Here is a 22086-nt window from a genome sequence, read left to right as displayed (position 1 = left end):
TCAAACATTTTCACCAAAAGTGAAGTGTTTTACAAAAAGGCATTCATTAATTTGTTTTTACATTTAAACACGAGAAATGGCTAAGGTATTGTGATCAGTGGATTTGGATGTGTTCTTACAGACTTCATAAATTTATCTCTGACACCTTGAATATAATCACAAAATAACATATTTAATTACTCATATAATTGACAGTTACTGATATCACACTCTGCTCCCGTATTATTGTCCTACATACTGATCTTTGTATTCCATCCAGTCTTTTAATATGACATATATGAGCATTTGACCAAATTTCACAGGCATATAACATAATACATGAACGGATCAAACAAGTGTATAGGTAGGGCCGTAAGTCATGTTATCACCCTAATTTGTTATTTATTTCACAATTAACTAACAACTAACGACACATATACATACACATACCTTATTTATCTAAAAGATCTGTGTGCACCGTCGTTATCATGACATAACTGAATACGACGTCATGTTCGACAAGAGGTTTTGCGAAGAAAATCTTCTGTTATATTCCTGAATGCTTCTGTCACAGTAACACGTAGTTGGGCCTTCGTTTGGTAGCGTTACTTACCGACTTTAAAATATTAAAATATTACAGGAGTAACGTGACTTATGGCCCTAGCTGTATAATAAAACTTTGACTTTAAGAGAGATGCGACTTTTGAAGAGAAGATATAGCAGCATGAAACGTTGAAAAGCTCTGTCTCTGATGCAATTCAAATGAGAATTATAACGTGACTTCTTACGCAGTAGCTAGATGGCAGCATAGTGAAATTGATCAAAGTTGTTGCCGTCAAAGTCTATAAGGCTGAGCAATCTCTTATATGTGATCTGGGGTATTACGAAATAATACGAGAAGAGCAAATGACTCGATAAAACACTATCTAATGAAAAACGCGACTATAAGAAACGTTGAAAAGCAGAAAGAATATAAATAATTAACATAATAGATTGACTGCGTATGTTTAACATAAAATTATCACACGAAAACTAAAATTCCTAACATTCACCTGACGATGTCAGTACGTGTCTGGACTGAAATTTTGGCTGCCTAAACAAAAATTAAAGGTTTAAATCAGATACCTTGTACATTATTCTTACTTAGAAATTCAGTGTTCCGTAGACAATTTTTATGTGTGTATTATCTCTGGGATACTAATGTGGGTGCAACCAAAACACAACAGCAATGATGAGGCTCAAGAAAACCGTGATATACATACAGTAAGTTTGTGTATGAAAGTTCTTCGATTTTTAGTCCTTAAGATTGTTTTTAATCACAATTTCAGTAAACATAAATTATATTTAATACCTGTAAATTTATAAATATTGATTCAGATAATTATTATTAACTAATTACTTTTAATACTATCTGAAACTCATTAACTATAATTTTTTTCACTGGGAAAAACACGATCAAGATTCAATTTGCACAATCTGCTACTAGACCATCAGCAGAGGAAATTCATCAGTGGATCGTAAAGAAAATGGTAATCAACATAAAGTGGACACACTACAACTGCATAACAGAGAGAGAGAGAGAGAAATTTATTTGAAGATAACTACAACCCCATTGTATAATAGATTACTAGATAAGTACCAGGGAGAAACAGAATTTCAGTATGAATCAGGAGAAATAATTCAGGTTAATATGGACCACCAGACTCATCTAGTACTACAGTTCGAGTATTCAATCTCCCCCCAGGAATTCCTAACCCAGTTTAACAGAGTGTTCTGAACAAATGTGGTACCATACAAGACATTCGAAATGAAATTTGGAGTATATAATACTTGCAGCTGCTTTGAAGAAAAAGTCTTGGATAGTAGAAGAGGAAGTTTTTTGTCTTGCTACTAATAACTCCTCTAGACGCATTGACATTAAAGCGTATTCCCAGACTACCAAGAATGGATGTATAATTGATCATACCATGAGGATTGAAACGGGGAGTAGCCAGCCGGAGGATGTGAATCAAGAAAAACCTACATTTTCCGCATGTACCAACAGAATGGTTAGTAACATCTTACATGATGGTTAACGACGTCATCCCAACAGAATCCAAGAAACATAAACATAACATGGCAGACTCACCAGCGTAAGGATAGTGTAATAGACTGGATACGATCCGACACAGACTAATAGGTTGTCTAGGTGCCAGAGCTATCTGGACGTGGCTAAAACAGCTATGCAAATGTGATATGACGACTAATCCAAATGATGCTCTACGGCAGTGATGTCAACTGATGCCCATAGGAGCAAGCGCGCGCTTTAGAGCCCAGGAGAGCCTGAGCGCTTTACAGCGGAAGGGAAAGAGACAGACGAAAGAGGTAGTATATGCCGCTTGGTCGAGCTATATACAGGGATGGCCAGCACTGATTCAATGGATAAAGGGAAGAGAACTTATTAAAACTGTATTCATGTTAATGTTTAGATCTGTCTGAGAAGTATAAGTGCATTATAAGAATGTAAGTTTTAATTTTAATGTTAATGCTCATTTTCCACAAGTTTCCTTTTTTATTCAAAAGGAATATTTTCTAAACTTTTTTACAGAAAAGTGAAATTTTCAGATATGTTTGTTTAGTAGCTTTACAGGCACTAAAACAATGTTTTCGTAAATCTAATATATCGTAAATACGTATTACTGAAGATAGTGTATTAAAATGTTTGAAAATATTCGCATGGAAAATGTTTGTAAGGAAATGAATTAACAAAGCACATACTGTCACATCACAAACAAAAGATATGTGCCTATGTGTTGGTAAAACGTCAGCTCTATAGCTTCAGCAGATTTCGAGATAATTTAATATTCTGATAACAGAAAGTTGTGCACCAATATCACCTAAAAACATAACGCGATAACAGTTTTATTATGTAATATTAGTTACAGTTAAAACATATACCTAGGCAACTTTGCTTTGTACTATAATATTGTTTTAAATACCTTTATAAGGCTAAAGATACCATCAATATCAATTTCAACATATGTCATATTCAGTGTCTTTCTTTGAAATAATACTTTCTTTATAAATGACGTGTTTAATTCACTTAGTACAGTATAGTTGTAGTTATTATGGAATTTCTGTGAATATTTCTTCTTTACTCTTTATGATGTTATTAACGTTTAAAACTTAACTGCAATATTAGGCTAAGAAATAGGTGTTAGTACTTTTGTTTTGCAGACAATATAGAAAATATCAAACAGAAAGAAGCCATTTGAAAATAACGACATAAAATTTCACGTTCCGTTTGAAGTTTGTGCACCACTGTTTTCTTAATTCAACAGGCTGCTTATTCCTCCTAGCATACCTAGGGCTTAATGCCCGCGCACGACGTCAAGATCAGAAAAATGCGCTTGCTTTGACATCACTGCTCTACGGAAACTACTCCATTTTGATTTTGGTTCCAGTGAAAACTTCGAAACTCAGTTGTGGCTTATTCATGGTGTAGAGCATTATGTCCTTTCTAGTGAACATCCTGAAATTCGTGAAATGAAACGTGTGTTTTATGATGAAAGACAGTCTATATTACGTGTAACTCCAGCTAATAGATGATTCTCAAAACTTAACGACATCAAACTTCCTTAAATATCATAGAGTTAATTCATGTAATTCATGTAAAAAAAGTTACAAAGTTGTAAATTGTATTTAACTTTAAGTTTGTTTTCATTCATTAAGTGCAATTATTATTACGACACTTACGTGAGAACATTTATATTATTTCAGGTAGGAATAATACTTGCAAAAAATATATACGTATATAATTAAGTGGTTAATTGTAAAAGGTCTTAAATTGTTATTACCAATTTACTACAACAGGCGTATTTACCCGTGTACCACACAGTAATGCTGGATTTATGTTAACTTTTTCTTTCATATAATGATGAACTGCACTGTGTTTAAGACTGTTGTATCGTATTGAAGTGTTTTCAATTGCTCGTTATGATGCGCTGTACTATTTTTGTATTGTATAACACTGCATTCACCTTGTACTGCATTGCAATGTACTGAATTGTATTTAAAGAAAAACAAGCAATCAAAAAAAAAAACATTACTGCAATTTACGGCTTAAATGTTTCACGCCTGCCGCGCTTAGAGGCTACAATTTTCTGTTATTGCGTAGAATAAAATGAATGTACAGCTCATTCATTTTGTCAAGACACTCGCTATGTGCAGTAAGGGAACAACGTTTCTGTGGAGGAGGTAGGAGTAGAAGGGAAGGTCGGGCGTGTGTCTACTGATGTCAAGGCGAAGACAAACCCATTCCCCTATAATTGGTAAGTAGACTCATCCGATCTCGTGCGCAGCTCTGTAGGAAGAGTGAGGGAGTGTCTGGAGATAATGCATGCGCTGTACGTGTTTATCAAAGACGGAAACTCAGTGATTAAATTTCGTAATCACAGAGCTCAAGCAGTAGGTAATTAACAAATCTGTTTCAAACTTGCATTATTCAATCTTGCATTGAGCTGTCTACATCTGATTAGTTCATGTTGATGAATCTACTCGTAATTGTGAGCACGGTAATTCCAACATGAGTGCAGCGAAATGCTTAAAATATTGTTCATGGTAGAGTAAAATATTGTAACATTATTTGCGGTGTCAGCTCTGGCCGGGCTCACTCTAGATCTCTATAGTTTTTTATGAACCAGTTCTATTTAAAGGGTTCTTACCCCTGTTAGCATAATAATAGGACTGTAGATAAAGTCCTGGAGTGGTTACAATGTTTTGTGCTGTTCTAATGGCGAATCTTGAATGCAGTGGGGGAAGGTTCCTGCTGTAACAGCCTTAGACAAAATAAGGCATGAAATAGATAACTGACAAACAGTAGGCCTATATTAGATTATCATGTGAGGAAATTTCTTATGAGCATAATCAATTGTGCCACTTGATTTTTTCAGAGGCCATGGATTCCAAACGAAAGTACTTCAACCGCAAAAAATATTATAACAAACTGAAACGGTCGAGCAGACTTCACACTTTAAATATCTAGGTTACTATCTCATATATGCCTACAACAGAAAAAAAAAAAACCAAGAATTTAGCTGAGGCGATAGTAGCGTTTGCCTGCTTATCTGAACGAGCGCTCGGGCGTTAAGTTTAATTCCCGCTCGGGTTAATTAACCGGTTGGGTTTTTCCCAAGGTCTTACCCCGACTATGAGACGAATGTCACGTAATCACATGATGAATCTTCGGCCTCATCTCGCCAAAATCCATCTTACTATCACCAATTTTATTGACGCTAAATGTCCTAATATTTTATACAGCATTGTTAAATAAAGAATTTGAAAAAATAGAAAGATTATCGATTTAAAACAAATTTCAGATAAATAAGTGACACGATAAGGAAGACAGGCTGAAGGGACGTCAAGGTTAGAGCATTAGTATAGAGCTGACTTCCATTCAATGTAGTTAAGTACATATTAAAAACAGCAAATCTTCATAATTATAAGAGATGAGAATCCTAAGATACAGTCCGCCGCTATGGAATAACGGTTAGCATGCCTGCCCGTGGACGAGCGGGTCCGGGTTGAAATCCTGGTTGGGACGAGTTACATGATTGAGGTTTTTCCAGAGTTTACCCTCAACCCATTAAGAGCAAATGCTGGGTAACTTTCGGCGCTGGATCCTGGACTCATTTCGCTGGCATTATCATCTTCATCTCATTCGGACGCTAGATAACCTCACCAGTTAATAAAGCGTCGTAAAATAACCAATTTTAAAAAACCTAACATATATTCTTGGCCCGGTAGAAGAAAATGGAGTATGGAGAAGAAGATACAACTTCAAACTGTCTTGGCTGAGAATGGTCAATGAGAAGAGCAGACATTATAGCCATCGATCGCCGGAATCAAAGAGGCCTCATTCTTGACCCCACTGTCCGTTTTGAGGATGATCAACAAGCCAATAACGTTAACGATGATAAGAAGTCTATTTACAATCCACGTATTCCTAACTTCAGCGAGAGATACAAAATGAATATTAATACATGGGAAGTGAAAGGACTTTTTTTGGCGCTAGGGGAACTTCATTTAATACATCTTGATTACACAACTTTTAACACTGTATCACTTCGGAATATGTATGGTAAGACTTTCCTGTGTTAAATTTCAACGTACCTCGTTTACATGTTTCGACCTATTTATGGGTCATCTTCAGAACTGGTCGTTGTTGGTCTTGGCACCACTTACTCTGTTTGCTGTGAGGGTGTGTTCCACTCTTTGACTCTACACTATACCACAGGAACACACCCTCACAGCAAACAGAACAAGTAGTGGTAAGACCAACAACGACCAGTTCTGAAGATGACCCATAAATAGGTCGAAACATGTAAACGAGGTACGTTGAAATTTAACACAGGAAAGTCTTACCATACATATTCCGAACTTCATTTAAGTTAACCAAAACCATTCTCCTTTCTCTTAAATTATCTAATGAGGACATTAACAAAATTTGTCTAATAGTATTGAGAGATTCATTATCCATTTTACAAAATCACTTGTATGACACTACGTAATATATATATTTTACTTCATTTCATTACTCTTCATTGTACTTTCATCTCATGTTTCTCCAAAATCAAATTGTACTTTATTTTTAAATTAATCATTGTTCCGTATTCTCTTCGCAAATCATATTGTATTCTATTTTCAATTTAACCTCTGCTTTGTATTCTGGTTCCTAGTGGTCAGCCGTAGAAGTCTGCCAGATGTCCCAAATTGTGGAATTTGTTGTTGTTGAATCTTATAAATATTGCAAAACTCATTAAGATCAAAAGGTAGAGTAGACTGGACATGTGATTAAAGAACAATGAAATAGATATTTAACACTTTCCAGAAGGAATAAGGAGAGTTGGCAGACCCAAGTTAAGGTGGGAACAATGTGTCCGACAGGATATCAGGACGCTGGGAATTAGGACTTGGAGGAGCGTGGCATTGAACAGGGAACTTTTGAGGAAGGTCAGGGCCCACATAGGGCAGTCCAGCCAATGATATATTTAAACCACACACTGTATTAATAAAGTCAAATGTCTTATACTTCATGACTTTGAACAATGCCGTTTGTGTGCCATCCAGAAAACGAATGTTCATCTTATTAGCTATTTTGGTGAGAGTACTCTAGCATGTTTTTGAATAATATTAAGAAGATAAACTGCAACATAATAAAGGAACTTAATGCATGTGAAACACATAAAAAGTGAAATAAAAAACTGTGTCATTTTTTGTAAAACTCAACCTTTAATTTTAGTACTGAATTCTATCATATTTATCACATTGTAAACCAGAAAACACGAAGCATCAAAACTGGCTGAATTTCTGGAGGGACAGTTTCCCCTCCTCTAGAGTCCATCGAAACCAGACACAGGAGGGGTGACTTGCTATTGCATCTCCCTTACCCTCTTGAAGGTGTCCGTTACACATCACTTGCCACTACACGCGTTTACTACATATTCACGAATCACAAGACTCATTGACTGCGTGGTCTGTAGCATAGCGTCTACGCGTGAGCACACAAGGCGAAAGTAAGATCAGGGGCAAACTCACAGACGAGTAGGTACAGTTCCCGTAATTGTTCTTGCCCGGTGAAAATTACTGCAGTCCGTACACATCTTTTAGAGTTGACGTAGACACATCTGAGGGATATGCTACAAGTAGGCCTATAGTTTACGCTGTGGAGTCTCAGTAGTACGGATTTATCACAGAGTTGAACTGTATGGAATAAGTTATACTGGTAACTTAAAAGGGGTAGCCTATATCTATTGAAATGATTTTAATGATATAAACAATAAACTTGAAATTCTACACAACAGCCAAAATTCGACCATGTGTGTGAATTACTAAACATTATAACATTGATCTCTGGTTCTAGTTACAGTAATCACAGTAGAATAAGAGAAAGCATTGCAAGGACAATACACATTGTTAGCCAGTAGCGTAGTTCCGGCGGTAATAGTATTTCCCTACTGACACGGGACTGCACTCGTGAGTGGGTTCGAATCCCACTCGGTCTGATTATCTAGATGAGTTATTGACATATAACTACGTCTTTTTATTTGGCATGATAGTCGCCAACCGCTAGCTAACGATGTCCAAAAAAGGGGTATTTTAGAATCGCTTATAACTTTTGTACAATTAATAAACACAGCGAAACGATATTATACTAGAGAAGGGAGACCCGTAACCGTAAACATCTGCACGAAATGGGTCGGAAAGGGGAATAGAAAGAAAAAAGGGGAGTACAAAGAGAAAAGGGGAGTACAAAGAGAAAAAGTGAAATACGAGGAAAAGGAGAATACAAAAAGAACAAGAGGAATACAAGAAGAAAAAGGAATATAAGAAGAAAAAGGGTACTACAAGGTGAATAGGGGAATACAAGGAGGAAAGCAGATTACAATAAGTAGGGAATCCGGGGAGAAAAATGGAAACACATGAAGAAAAGATCGTCTATTAAGAAGAAGTTTTCACATTACGAACTGATCCACCCCTACAATAATTACAGTTATCACGCAATGTTTTATTCCTCGGAAATTTGGTTAATATGATAACAGTAAAGGAAAACGTTTATGACACTGGGATTAAATACTTACTGAAATGAAATATTTCAATAGACCTATTAAACTTGATGAACAGCTGTACTAATTTTTTTTTTTTTACTAAGTTCGTGTTGAAAATTAAGATTCACTGAGATAAGACAAAGCAAGCAAAGTTTTCAACCGAAGTGCAACTACTCGTATTTTCTCTTGAGAAGTGACAGGTCAGCATTTCTTGCCCTCTGCGAAACTTTTCATAAACAAATGATTTCATAAAGAGATCATTTCAAGTTCAAGAGCTGGTTCATCTAGTTTGAATACTCTTCTCATTGAGAAAGGTAAATCTTAAAGATTTAGGTTTGAACATTAAAAGACACAAATTGAGATATCAAAGGAATGTTTCTGTAATAGGAAAATCTACCACCAAATAATCATCATACTTTTCACACTGGCTTTCTTTTACACGGTTATATCTTTCTTACACTTGAGATACCAACATAAAAAATGTCTCGCATCAATATGTCTTAGGTTGTTCTTCCACGAATTATGTTTTCAATGAAAGAATGTATCATCGTAGACAAAAAAGACCACCTAGATACTATATACTAAGTTCCCTTCGGAAGACTTCAGTTGATATCAACACTTATGTAGAAGCTCACTTCCATTATGTTTTATCCTAGATCATTATAACAGATTGTTCATCCCTATGTTAAAATCGGTAGCACTTTGAAGAGAACAACCGCCAGGATCGCCACCCGGCCGTCGTAAACGAACACGAGATGGCAATATAGTCGCTAATGCAATTCAAATGGGAGTTATGACGTGACTCCTTATGTAACAACTAGATGGCAGCATAGTAAACCTGACAACAGTTATTACCAGGGAACGGATTTATATGGACTAAAAATATATGAAATATGTAAATATATATGTAGTTATTTTTACCAAAATATGGAATTAAATATGGATTTTTACCAAAATATGGAATTAAATATGGACTTAAAATTATAAAAAAATGACTATGTACGTTAAATATTGGTACATTTTAATCAAACTAAACAAAAAATATAATGGACGTACCTTATCTTCCAATGTAGTTTCAACAAAACACAATTTTTATTGTCTGTTACCATAACAATAGGTTACAAACATTTCTTTCAAGTGCTGAAAAGTGAATCTTCTTCTATTGTCTCTGAGGATAGATTTATACTGACTAAAAGAGCGTTCGACGTCACAAGAAGTAACTGGTACATAATTCAATTTCACAATGTCTGCTGGGGATAAGTCCAAGTTAATCTTCACTGTTGATTCACCACTCATCACAGCAACAACCTTTTGTAGTTCTTCATATCCAGGGTTTTTTGAAAGTACAGTGTCCACCTTAGCTCTTACTGCATCTGCAACTTTACCTCTACCACGATTCAGTTGTTCCACAGTACTATTTATAATTTCAAAACTTTCAGATAGTGAAAGGTGCCTATTTTGGAGACTTTTGAGCGTTTTTATGATGCATGAAAATGTATGCTGAATGTGAGCTAAGTCATTCTTCACACTTATGTCACAGGTAACTGTTTTCGCAGTATCAATTGAGACTGCATCTTCAGAGTCCAATGCAAGGAGAACATTGTTAATAGAGTCTATATGTTCGGCATAATATTCAACTGCTTCTAGCCATGTACCCCATCTAGTTAAAATTGGCTTTGGTGGCAATGGAATTTCAGGGTACATTTCTTTCAACACGTTAACTCTACTGGGAGCTTTGAGAAATACTTTTTTCACTGATGAAATCAACAAATCTACTTTAGGGAAATTGTCTCTGACCACTTCTGCCACACGATGAAATGCATGCGCCACACAAGTAAAATGAGTCAATTTAGGATATACAACAGATAATGCTTGTCCAGCTTTGACCATATAAGGGGCAGCATCGCTAATAAAGAATAACACATTATCGTACATAATACCCTTTGGCCACAGGATACCCATAGCTTCGTTGAACAGTTTAACTATAGTTTTGTTATTGCACTTTTCTAGAACATCACAATGTAAAAGAATTCGTTCAGAATATTGTTCACTTAACAAACCGATAACTACATTACCAACAAGTCTACCTTCTTTGTCGGGAGTCTCATCAATGGAAACCCAAATTGAAATATCTTTAATTTCATCTCTTATCTTCTGTATTGTCTCATCGTAGATGGATGGAGCATACGTCTTCCTAAGTGTTGACTCATCCGGGATTGTATGTTGAGTATATTTTTCAAGGAATTCCCTGAAGACCTTATTCTTTAGTTTGTAGAGAGGAATATCAGCAGAGATGAGAGAACGGCACAGGTCGATGTTAAACTCAGATCTTACATTCGATGTTGTTGGTTGTGTTAAAAACAATTGTCTCTGCTTGGAATTTAGTTGTTTCTTGGCCTGATGTTTACTAGTTGTAATGTGTTGTTGCACCAGGAACTTTTGTGTAGATGATACTGCACACTGACACAAATTACAAAATAATATTTTATTGTCAGTTGATAAACCATCTTCTTTAAATTCTGAAATGTAACTTGTTAGTTTTGATTTTAAATTGACTGAATGACGTACTTTTGGCATATTTACCGTCTTTATAGTATGATTTACAAAACTGAACCTATGTGTACTCTGACTGGCATTTAACTGTTGAGCTGCACAACTGAAGTCTGTTAAAAATTTTAAATTAAATTAATACAGTTTTGTAACTTACTTTCCCATTGTTGATAGGACTGCTAATTTTCAAATAACTCTGATGTTAAAGGGATTACTGAACATGTGTTTAAATCTCTATTGTTGAAATGTATTTTTAAAAGATAATGGAATTTTGTTTTGTTTTATTGTTAAACCTAATATAATATGGACTGTTTTATATGAAATATGGAAAATATATGGAAATTAACGAAAATATGTACTAAACTCTAAAATATGGAAAAATATGGAAAATAAAAGTAGGATTTTTCAACCCTACACATTGTGAAACATAAAGATAATGCAAAATATAAATTATATTAGCTTTATAAGTAAATATGTATTTACATATAAATCCTTTCCCTGGTTATTACCGTCAAAGGCTATAAAGCCGAGTAAGCTGGGTATATATGTTCTAGGGTTTCATCAATTGGAGCAGTATTTGCTATTACAGCATGATTTTTTCACTGATGTGAGCACTTAGGTTTACCGTGGACGAATTTCTCATGCACGACTCCGCTCTGTTTTCCTTTGTTTTGTTCGTTTGTTGATTTTTCTGTGCGTTCATAGATAAATGTTATAACTAATTTATAATAAATCTACATTCGAGTAACATAAGTTTAAAATAAACATCCTTTCCCTAGTCGTGTGAACCAGGCGCTGCCCGAAGTGGTCTTAAATTCATGCTACAGGTTTTTTTTCTGTCTAAGGCTGTACATCAGATACATTTTCAAATGTCCTCATTTTTTTCATCTTTGCAATTGATGTTTTAGATTCAGTTGGTTAAGATTTTCTATCATATCAATTAAAAATGCTTAATTACGAAGCCACTGCCAATCTTCAAGACAATTAAAAGTGTTAAATTACGAAGCCACTGCCAATCTTCAAGACAATTATTTACCGCAGTTACTTAATGATGACAGGTAACAGCTAAGAACTGTTGAAAGACTTTATTTGCCCTTGCTTAGCCAACAGCCTTGCAAAGGACGAGAAACTCTGCAAACTAAAGTTCTCATTCATCTAACAATTTTTTTGAAGAGCCTCTTCTGGAGATGATGGGCCCGTATTCTGTTCACAATCTCCATTACGATTTTATTGTTATTGTTTCATTCATGTTAAGAACTTTCTACACAGAGATTTCTGACGTATGGTGTAGTGTATGGCAGAAATTTTGTAAAACTTTCATTCTTTCCGAACTGAGCTAGGAAGCCAGTGTTGGAATCTCATAGGCGCAATGCGCACAGAGAAGACGTGGCTCGGACATCGGGCGGAGGCATGATGCCTTTTCGAGTCTCTCCCATGTAAACAAATGTATCAATTCACACAGAGAGGACGGGAAGGGGGCGCGCCACTCCGAAGCCTGCACTGCGTCTCTTTCCAGTCACGCTCGACCTTTCAAAGCGACACGTGGCGTCTGACTTCATAAGAAAATGCATGACGATTTTGAATTTAATATTCAATTTTGTGAAGAGATTGAAAAGTATTCATCATTATATGACTTCAATAGCTCAGATTATTGTAATAGAAGTGTACAGGACAAAGCATGGTAAACGATCCCAAGAAAATTAAACGAAACAGGTAAGTTTATTAACAATTTATTATTAGTTTCATTAGTGTTTTTTAGCAGAAACATCACAAAATGCAAGTGTTTAATCCACGCAATACCTATCTTGTAATGGGATGGAAGCGTGCTCTTTGAAGTATTTGCAAAGATATTCCCTGATGTATTGCAGAGTCAGTTTTCTTGGTTGTGGTACGTTCATGAAGTTACCTATTATAACATTTTCATTACGGGGTCTTGAAAATTTTCCATCGCACTTCCTTATGACATTGTGCAACACGCACATTGCTTGGATGATCATATCAACTTTAGAAGGGTGACAACAAATGGAGATATTCAGTGCCCTGAATTTCGATGTCAACATACCGAATGCACATTGTATGGATTTTCGCCCTCTAGACAACCTAGTATTAAATATTCTTCGTTCGTCCGTTAATTGTTTCCGAGAAAAAGGTTTCATTGCATTTCTTTTAAGTGGGAACGCTTCATCTGCTACAAAATAATAAGGAATATTTTGTGTTTCTTCAGGTAGTGGAGTTGATTCAGGTAAATGGAGATGTTCTTGTTGCATAGCTTTTCAAAAATTAATTCACTGAAATGCCCGCCCATCACTGTTTCGTCCGTATTCACCAATATCCACCGTCACAAATAGGCCATCCGCATCTGCCACTGCCAGCAATACTGCAGAAAAGAATCTTTATAGCTGACAAAGGCAGAACCTGAATTTGGCGGCGCTTTCATTCGAATGTGCTTTCCATCTATAGCCTACTCCCAGTACAATTGGATAAATTCCACTGTAAATAGAAACGTTGAGTTATGTCCATTCATATCTCTGCAGTAGGTGTAGGCACGAATTCTGGCTGTAATTTGTTCCAAATAACCTCGGAGATTTCATGCGCAATGTTTCGTACCGTGGAGTGTCCTTTCAGAAAATAGAGTGATAGTGCTTTAAATGAACATCCAGTCGCATAATACTTGCAAAGGAACAAAGAATGCTATTTAATTAATTATTAACACATTTTAAAATTTATTAATGTGTCATTCTGGCAAAATAGTATTTAAATTATTTATTAATTTATCGACACATAAGTAAGTGGATTTCATTTGTTTTCAGTAAGCGACTACAAGGAGCGCTGGAAAAATATTAGAGGACGGTACTCCAAGTACCTATAATAAAAAAAGAGCTCAGCCCTAAAGTTCTGGAGTTAAACCAGTTAAAGAGTATTATCTGGCACCACCATACACTTTTTGAAATATCGCCCTTCCAAAGGCAACACAATGATACTGCCTGTAACTACTTTGAAGAAAGAAGGAGTTTGTTGAACAAGAACGTTACCGAACATGACCCAGATATGGCATTCTTACAAAGCGTTTTATCAGACATGAAAGCCATGAATTGTTATCAAAAGCGGAAATTTAAAATGGGAATCCTGCAATTAGAAGAACAAATTCTTGAACAAAACGCTTCTAACTATTCCACAGACAACGGTTCTCTTAGCAGGGAAGTGATCACTCTATCAAGGCGTGGCGTCATAAGTTTGGAATCAGTCAATGTAACTCAACATATGCCACTTTATCAACATCGTCTGCAAACAGCACTACTTCAGGTCAGTCATCAAAAGAGACATTGATTTCTATGCGGGAAAGTATGATAGAAAATGGTTTAAACTGAAGTGAATTTTTAAGTTATAAACAATAAAATAAATCACGATTAAGAGGTGTGAAAGTTTATTCCTCAGAATACTTCTTTTTTTCTAGGAGCTCACAGATGCTGCAAAAAATATGGTATGAGACTTATAATTTGTAGAAGGTGATACATTCTGAAATATACAACTTTCTTTAGTCAAAAGAATGGAATGAGTAAAAATATTAGGCTGATAGTAACATACATGTGTCAATTCTTGTAGTAGTATAATATGTTTTGTCTTACAAATTAAGAGTCCTAACCAAACAATTCTATAAAATAGGAATTTCACTCATCATCTCCCTTCAATGGGATTTCAAACGTTTCTTGTATTATGTAATATAAAAATAAAATATTTGGAAATTAAGGTTCTTGTTTAACTTACTCAATGTTATCAAAATCGTTTCCTCTGGACAAATAGGCTGTCTCCAATTTATGGATTTTTAAGGCTGTCCGTTAATTTATGTAATTGGTGTAGAATCATTGATGGGACATTCCATAAGAGGTCTGGAAACGGTCCGGATACAAGTTCAATTATTTCATCACATCGAATATGCCGTACTTCCTTCCCTTTTTCAACCACAAAGGGTGCATCCAAAATCTTTTCTGTGCTTGAATAATAGCGAGTTGTACGACAGCCAAGGCATCCTCATCTTCCGAAGAAGACATTACGAAACCTCAGGTGTCGCAAGTCTTTTGACTCTTCAGTATGCTTTGGTCACGTCATGTCCGCGTCGTGTCTCCGCCCGACGTCCGAGCCACGTCCTGTCTACGTCTTCTCTGTGTGCATTGCGCCTTAGAGCTACACCATTTCCACATCTATTTCAGAACTGGTCAATTTAATTTCAGAAAGAGTCATTTGTATTTCAGATTCATCATCATTAATAATAATAATAATAATAATAATAATAATAATAATAATAATAATAATAATAATAATAATGTAGTTATTCTAAATAATAATGTAGTTAAACTAAATGACCATTTTTGTAGATACGAGGTATCACTTCTTAGCCATCGATGTGGTCCTTGCGATGCCTCAATTATTTTAATACCTTCGGACAGTTGCGTTATAACTTTTGACAAGTTTCCATAATTTGGTCTTTATGAATTGCAGACTGTAATACATATTCCTTATATCAAGGATCTTGCCATTGAAATAGCAGCTGAATCTTCACTATTTAATGCATGAACAACTCGTGTGAGTTCATTGTAATGTTCTACGTAATAAAAGGCAACTTACTCTGAATATCTTGTGTTCGATGCTCAGTATTCATTCATATTGACATTTGCAGAGCACTGGTAAATTGTATCGTCGTATTAGAGCTCCGAGCCACAGTCTAGCTATTAGGTTGCGTTCATTTTCGGCCTTTTCCCCCCTCAAAATTTTCTAGAAACATGGAGTGAGACTAGTGGCCACCAGCCTTGGAGCTCACATATACAGTTTTTCTCAGCCCCGAACTCCCTTGCGTGAACAGGATTTCGCGTACCTTTTAAAGTTTCTCCTCCCATTTCTTTATTATTCAATTCAAATTCACGTCACGACTAAAAGTAATCGAGAGGTTGGCTGCAGAGTTAGTAGCCGAAACGACTTAACTGGGCTGAAAACTACTGAAAACATTATTGAGTACTAATCAAAGTCTGGAATAAGGTTCCAGTCAAAGTAGAGCTTTGAAAATTCTGTGACAAATTGTTTGTATTGTGACTTATAGATTTCCTTCTGTCTACACTGCTGCTGTGTTTTCAATAGAATCTCAATAATCTTTCACTTTGCCATAAACTACAGATGGTTCATGCAAATCTAGTTTTCAGGTAAAGTTCCCTGTAAAGCAGGATTGAATAATTTCAAGGGAAAAATTGTTCCGGAGCCGGGTATCGATCCCGGGACCTTTGGCTTAGCGCACCAACGCTCTACTGACTACCCAGGAACTTCACCTGACACCGTCTCAATTTTTCCCTTTTTATCCACGTAACTTGAGTGGGCTGACAAGACGCCAGAAACCCACATCGAGTGCACACAAACTCTGTGTGACTTGAAATTGTGGTTTTCTGTTGACGTTCCTACAGTAACGTATCTATTATGCAAATCTAGCTTTCAGGTAAAGCTCTCTGTGAAGCAGACTTAAATAATTTCAAGGTAAAAATTGTTCCGAGGTCAAGCACCGACTGAGCTACCCAAGAACTTCACCCGACACCGTCTCAATTTTTCCCTTTTTATCCATGTAACTCGAGTGGGCTGACAAGACGCCAGAAACCCACATCGAGTGCACACAAACTCTATGTGACTTGAAATTATGGTTTTCTGTTGACGTACCTATAGTAACGTATATATTATGCAAATCTAGTTTTCAGGTAAAGCTCCCTGTGAAGTAGACTTGAATAATTTCAAGGGAAAATTGTTCCGGGATCGAGTACCGACTGAGCTACCCAGGAACTTCACCCGACACCGTCTCACCGTTTCTGTCGTCAGCCCATTCGAGTTACGTGGATAAAAAGAGAAAAATTGAGACGGTGTCTGGTGAAGTTCCTGGGTAGTTCAGTCGGTAGAGCGTTAGTGGGCTGAGCCAAAGTTCCCGGCAACAATTTTTCCAATGAAATTATTCAAACATTAAAAAAAATTATTCAATAGACGGTTCAATTTCCTTCATTAAGATTTGTCCTTAAATTTTGGCTACTAACTCCTGCCCACTAGACATGAGATAGGACTCAATATCGCTACCTCGTAATTTTGAGAGAAAAGAAACACCGGCGAAATTAAAGAAGTGTTTCTCCTCCTCAGGTGTTGAAGGTTGATTATGACGTTCGGCTTACATTATTGTGAAAAGGAACAAATAGAGCGCATCCATGGAAACCACTACACATTAGTAGAGCATCGTGAAGATGGAGCGCTTTGTTCCAATGATGAGTGTGCTTTACGTTAAAAGGGGTATTTTGACTATCCCTAAGGATACCAGACCCTTGACCTCTGATATCATCACAGAAGGTGTATGGGGCTCGGGGGAAGCAACAAACCCTGTAACTCATATTCAGAAACCGAAAGCCATGTAAGTAGTCTATACTTTTAAACATGCATTTTCAGCATCGAGATAAACCCATTAATGCCCAGATAAAAAAAAGGAATTCATAATCATATAATTTTATAATATTATAATTGTTACACCATACTGAGTACAAATACACAAAAATTACAATTTTGTCTCTTCCGGTATAGTAGATGTGACCTGTATGATATAACATACGCTGGGCAGTTACAGTGTCAGTTTCATACAAATACTTAATAGGCTCCTACAATGTAAGAAAGACATTTTGAACTAATATTTGAACAATATATCCATGTCTAATAACTTTAATTATTATTTTAGATACTTCAATAACATTTTTTTTTCGGTTTTCTTCATTTTATATGATATTTTAGAAAACAAGTATCAGGATGAAGATCAACATTACATTTGACGCAACAAAATTTAGCACATTTCCCATGGTAAGCACATCTGCGCCCACTGCTTTACCAGACAACTAGGTGATCAAGTCTATAAAACGTATTTCATTGAGAACTTGGTTTCTCCCTTTAGGTGTTACAGTCTTGGAAATGCCCATTAGTGGTGTTGCAAGCAATGACTTTACAATTTGTCTTGCGAATTCCAGCAAAGATATTGCCTTCTGATATTGTCTGTACAGCGTCCACAAGTTGACTACTGATCCGTTGATATAAAATCTGATAAGTGAACCATAGTCAAAGTCGATAGAGTCCTACTTTCGGTTGTTGAACAATGATTTTTCTCTTATCCTTAGTACCCCACCATGAGCATAAGCCTAACGAAACTACACCTAGTGTTGCTACATTTGTTTGCTATAGTGGCCTGAGCATTGTCATTCCATCGTCAGTTTATTAGGTATGTCTTTGATGGCATGGCAAGCACCTCTAACGGATTTTTTTCAGATCCTTTGGAGGTGCCTTTTCAATTCTACCAGCTGTTATAATTCCAAAGCACGTAATATTTACTGCTGAAAATCTTTACAATAACCCAAAGGAAGTGAAATAATTGTCTATAAACAGTTTACTGTCATCAGGTAGCAATCCAACACAAAGTATCTATGCAATAGCATATCCTAGAGTCACACCTGGTGCTCGTTCGACTCTCCCTGTATACGGTTAGGTAAAGAAAAGGTTTCAAACAGAATACGTGAAGTCACCCAAACCTCTTCCAGGTTTAGTACTAAAGATCAGTATATCCAGAATAGAGTCGTGCACAACCGGTTACGAAAATAAATATTATATTAAGTATTATATTGCTACAGTCTACCGTTGTTGCTAAGGGGTTAGCGAGTCAGGCGATTGGAACCCCACTCATCTTCGTCACTTCCTTTCCTCCGCCATAATCATCATCCCGTTTCTGGTTTTTCAGATCACTCTGCCGGCGACCTCCCGAAGCTGCTGGCTCTCTCGACCTGTCTCCGTGGAATGTAGGTCAGCGATGTTGGATAGCTTCTGCAACGAGCACCCGAGGCGAACCTACTCGGGGGAGGAGTTTCGCCTCGGACCGACAGGGGGGCCTTGGTGGAATTTGCCGAAGCAGGAATGGTATATGGATTCTGTCGGCTGTAGGGACCGGTCGTTAAGGGAGCCATGCTATTAGGGCGGTGCGTGTAGGGGATCTGTGGCACACAACTCATTCCATATTGAGGGTTAGTGCAATAGATCTCAAGAGGTCTCAGTGCTGGGCCGTCCGTGCCCCCTCAGTTAAATTCCATTCCATTCCATACATTGCTATTGAACGCCTGGCGCTATAGTCAGTAAGCAAAGCTCTCTCGTCTCGCGGAGTGTCTCAGGTTCGGTTTATAGACTATCGAGTTGTATTTTAAGGCCCATTCACAATGAAAACGCAAGCGCTAACTTAAACATAAACGCAAGACATAAACCATATAACATTCACAATAACCGTTGTTACCGTATGTAATCACGGCGAAATAGATTGAAAGATACGGGCGGCTGTGCAGTCACGGCCCACTTGATATTATTATTATTATTATTATTATTATTATTATTATTATTATTATTATTATTATGACAATGTGGTAGAAGTTTATTAACTACGAATGGAAACCAATGACGATATACTTTTGCAATTTATGTTTTTACAAACTGTATTAGCTTCTGCTTGCAGTAATTACATAATAACTAGAAATGGTGCATGTAGACGTTGGTGGGTTCATCCATTGAATGTCAGAAGAATCCAACAAGGAGATTTTCATAATCTCTTACAAGAAATGCGACAAAAAGATCCTCAACAATTTCTTTATTACATGAGGATGATCCCAGACCAATTCGATATGTTGTCGAACATGGTAGCTTCATTTTTAAAAAAGAAAAGCAACCGCGCCTCTTTGCCAGCAGCACTGCTTCTGTCCATCACACTTAGGTAAGAACTTTTGTTTTCATCTCAAGAATAATAATAATAATAATAATAATAATAATAATAATAATAATAATAATATTGATAATATTAATAATAATAGTAGTAATTATAATTGTATTATACTCCAGTGACAAACTGTGTATGATTTGCAATAAGTCAATATCCAGTTTCCCCATACTTTCACGAGGAATGATGTTTTGAGATGTGATTTGCATCTTATTAACAACTCATAAAATTCAACAGGGTTTCAAATTCAATTTAACCATAATAATTACGTTGAGAATCCTAGTTCTATCTCATAACTACTCACTAGTGTTGAAAGTAAACAATTAAATAACACAATCTCATTTGGTCAATCTCGATTGCTCATTTGAGTTGGGCATAGTACCTGAACATCCAAGAATCCGGCTGAACCTGCCAGGCTATGATATCAGTATAGTTTCTCAATATATAGCATAGCAGTAGATAATACATTTCATCTTCTTTGTGGACTTTTCTAAAGAAACGGATTTTTAATAACTAGCCTACTATGTTTTTTTATGCTCGACCATGCCGAAATGTAGTAATTATACACCTGGTAGCAATACTTTAATGCATGTCATTAAAGTACACCTATTCATTAAAGTTCAGGTTTTCGATTATTCTCGGATATGCAATCGAAAGATAACGAGGGAAACGTCACGGAGGCTGGAAATCCAATACTGTCGCAGAAGGTTATGTTCTGTTACTATAATAATAAGCGTTAATTGTAAATAATATTCAAATAAATTCAATTTGTCATCTCGTTTTTCAATTCTAAATCAATTTCCAGGTTATACCAAAATTAGTTCATGTTATTCTCTACATCAAGGTCAATGACATTATTGTTCCTCAGAAAAAATCAATACTTTCGCGTCTGCGCACATCTCACACGAGTTATGCAAAGGTCACTTCCGATCTTGAGTCATATAAAAATAAAATGATACTTCTGAATAATTTCAAGTTAGAAATATGGTCGAGCATAAAAAGTCGTATGAAACTTGCCTACAATGGTAATTAAGACGCTCGTATGAAAATTATGAAACTCGCTTGCGCTCGTTTCATAAACAAACATACTTGCGTCTTAATTACTATCATTATAGGCTCGTTGCATAATGTACTATTATACTTGCAGGTTCCTGGCTACTGCAGATTCAATACCTACCTTAGCATGGAGATACAGAATTAGAAAATCAACTTGCTGCAATATTATTCATGAAACCACACGGATAATTTGGGATGCTCTTCATGAAGCGTATCTACCTGTTCCCTACCAAGATGACTATGAAAGGATTGCACATGATTTCAATAATATTTGGAATGTACCTCATTGTGTCGGTGCTATCGATGGCAAACATGTTGTCATTCAAGCACCTACAAACTCTGGATCTCAGTTTTTTAATTATAAGAAGACATTTAGTATTGTTTTAATGGCAGTGTGCGATGCAAACTACTGCTTCACACATGTAGATATAGGGGCATACTGGTCGCAGAGTGATGGAGGAATTTTCAGACAGTCACAATTTGGTAAACAATTAAGTAATAATTTACTACCGTTACCACATCCAGCGCCTCTTCCACACTCAGATACTCTTGTTCCATACTACTTTCTTGGTGACGAGGCATTCCCTCTAAGTACAAATTTAATGAGACCATATGCAAAAGCATCCTTAACAAATTTAAAAAGAAAAATTTTAAATTTTCGTCACTCAAGAGGTCGGCGAGTTATTGAAAATATTTTTGGAATTCTAGTTGCTCGTTGGCGAATATTTCATAGAGTTATTAATGCTAATCCGGAACATGTGGACAATACCATAAAAGCCACAGTGTGGCTACATAATTTCCTCAGAATTTTGGAGAAGCAATACAATGTTACAACATATTGTCCACCAGCATTTGTTGATAGGGAAAATAATGGAGAATTGCTACATGGAGAGCGGAGAGGGGCAATACCAGAGCAAAGCGCATTACAGTATGTATCCACTAGGCAATTAAGGATTGGTGCAAGGAATGCCGCTGCAAGTGCTCTCAACATTAGGCAAGAAATTTCTAATTTTTTCATTTCACCTTCTGGTGCCGTAGATGCCGAGTAGAATATATTTCACGTGGACTTGGAAATGTCATGAAATGATTGCTCCAATATTAATAGGGACATAT

The 22086-nt window shown here is 36.3% G+C and overlaps 1 pseudogene; it reads right to left on the bottom strand.

Annotated features, from left to right (window-relative positions):
* Nucleotides 1-12898: 12898 nt before the first annotated feature.
* LOC138702773 (putative nuclease HARBI1) lies at nt 12899-21555 on the bottom strand (annotated as a pseudogene).
* Nucleotides 21556-22086: the final 531 nt, after the last annotated feature.

This window comes from Periplaneta americana, chromosome 7 (genome assembly GCF_040183065.1).
Source record: "Periplaneta americana isolate PAMFEO1 chromosome 7, P.americana_PAMFEO1_priV1, whole genome shotgun sequence".
NCBI lineage: Eukaryota > Metazoa > Arthropoda > Insecta > Blattodea > Blattidae > Periplaneta > Periplaneta americana.
Note: the sequence above shows the minus strand (reverse complement) of the source record. Positions and strands in the feature narration are given on the sequence as shown.